The sequence below is a fragment of the Kryptolebias marmoratus genome, linkage group LG19 (assembly GCF_001649575.2).
Source record: "Kryptolebias marmoratus isolate JLee-2015 linkage group LG19, ASM164957v2, whole genome shotgun sequence".
NCBI classification, from domain to species: domain Eukaryota; kingdom Metazoa; phylum Chordata; class Actinopteri; order Cyprinodontiformes; family Rivulidae; genus Kryptolebias; species Kryptolebias marmoratus.
In genome coordinates, this window is record NC_051448.1 from 23,523,051 (window position 1) to 23,525,609 (window position 2,559).

The window sequence follows — 2,559 nt, forward strand, 5'->3', positions numbered from 1 at the left end:
ATTGTCAGAAGTATGCATAGTCATCATGCATTGATTTCTGTATAAATACGCCCTTTCTCAAAGATACTTTGGGATTTTGGGGCAAGCTGATCAAGAGTAAATGTGTCAATAAAATCCCCCGTGCATTGGCTGGAATCCAACGACTCCGACTGTCATTTCGGTGTGCGACATACCTGGCTTTTCACCCACATAGGCGGCAGCTGTGGAGGAAGAGTCACAGGCCGAATGTCTTTCTCAGAGACGTCAACTCAGTTGCCTGTGTGGGGTCACTGCAGTATAGGAGATACTACATGGAGGACTGAGACAGACTGCTGTTCAAACTACCGAACTTATGCAGATACAAGCGGTTCAGACAACCTCTGAAGGTTGTTAAACACATCCTAAGGTTAGTCACACTTACTTGGAATGATAAGCCAGATTTGATAAGTGTATAAGGATCAGAACAGCATTGACATGGTTGGTGTTAAGTGTGTTATATTATAAGTCATGAGTTTATGGAATTGAAGGCATGGAAATATATTTAGATTTGTACAGAAACTGTCATATAAATAAGTCATTAAATATTACCTAACAGTTCATACATATTTTAGAAGGAAAGAAAAGTAATATTTTCTGTTTCTTTGATAATTTTTTGTATAAATGAGATTATGTTGAATAACTAGAGACACTGCATTTTCTGGGAAAATGCAGTGTGAATATTGGGTTCTGAATGACTTTCTCAAAATTTACAAAAGAAATAAACTGCCACTAAGCTGAAAGCAAAATGTTAGCTAGAGGCTAAAAGCAGCAAATGGTAAAAGTAGTAAATCATAAAAAGAAGCAAAAACCCAGCTAAATGCTAAAAGAAACAAAAGATTAGCTAAAAGTAGCAAAATGCTACCTAAATGTTAGCTGTTAATTGTGTGAATGCTTTTAAGCTTCAGCTAATTCAACTATGCAAATGCTAATTTAGCTATAGATTCGTCTACTTCAACTATGTTAATGCTAATTCAACTATAGTTTCAGCTAATTCAACTATGCTAATAGTTTTCTATGCTAAAATAGATCATCAAGGAAACATGGCAGCTACATTCTTCAGAATTAAAAAAAAAAGAACTGACCAGGTTTTATCAATAAAACTATATAGCTCCTTCACTTAAACTGTTTGGTTAGACCCATATTCTCTAAAGGGATGACCTACTGAGTTCAGTTCCAGACTCTGCCCGGGTCACCCATGAACTTTGTTTTTCTGAAGCCACTAATTTCTTTACTAAAATGTTTGCTTTATACTGTTGCTGTCTTGAAATGTAGACCTCTGCCCCAGCATTCTGAAAACTCTGAACAGGATTCCTCTTTAAATTAATTTTTTCCAGCATCTACCTTTCCTTCCATCTTGACTATCTCTTAGCCTTTGTTATAGAAGCATAGCCCAACAAATTAAAGGCCTAGCATTCCTTGAAGGAATGCACATTGCTCGCTGCCTTTCAAGCCAGAGTTTTAGACTAAGATCAACTTATGTTGAGAAATGACAGAGTTGTAGACATTTTGGTCAATCCTTGACAACAATGTTATGCAAGATAACATGAGATATCATGAGATATTTTGTGAATAGACAGACATAAAATATTATCAGCCACATTTACCTTTAAGCAGCAGACGATAAATATAATGTCATGTCTTTGTTTTACTTTTTTCATTTGTATGGTGAAGTATGGATAAACTATTGCTACTGTCATTCATGTTGTAAGTACAATCTCAAAATAGGTCATTTTGCACACAACAATTTCAATCTTATGCTAAAGCTCTGACTAGATATGGAGATTATTTTTTTTAAATTAGACAACATATGTAGTATTTTATTTATAATACAGGAACATTTGTAAAAGAATAAGGAACTATGCCAGTTACATTCAGATGGCTTGTAAGTTAAAAGATCAGTCAGAGTTTCTGTCACTTACTCTTTGTGCTGTCTCAAATGTTTGCTCTACCACCTAATCTTATTTCTCCTTAGCTCTTCCTCTGCTAATCAAAAAATATATATATACTAACTTTCCTCAACTTCCTAGAATAGAAGTTGTCAATCAGTTTCCAGAGAACACTATGTGTGTTTGAAATGGAGTATCACTGTGGTCACAGGACAACTGTTTAAGATGTTTTACAGCTGATGCAGTTCAGCTGAATTTTGTGCTGACTGCAGGAAAAAAAAGCATAGCTATAATTCTACTCCTCTTCATATCTATCATAAACCCAGGATTGTTTGTCCAAAGAGCGAAGCCGAAACCAGACACGGAAACGTAAATAAAGGTAAGTGAGTTTTATTTACAGGTGGTGCGGATATATACAGTGAGCAGGTCTCGGGAGTAGTCTGTAAGGCAAGAAGAACTGGGTGAGTCTCGGGTACGATTCTGGTCAGTGTAGTTCGAAAGATGAAGGTAGTAATGTCTCTTGTTTTCTTACAGATCCAGAAGGTGAGTTGCTGCGCAGAGGAGATGAGGAGCGGTTCCAGAGTGATCCAAAAGATGACGAGCCAGTTCCAGCAAAGGTAAGTGTCAGACAGGTTCCAGGTAAGTTCCCATTAAG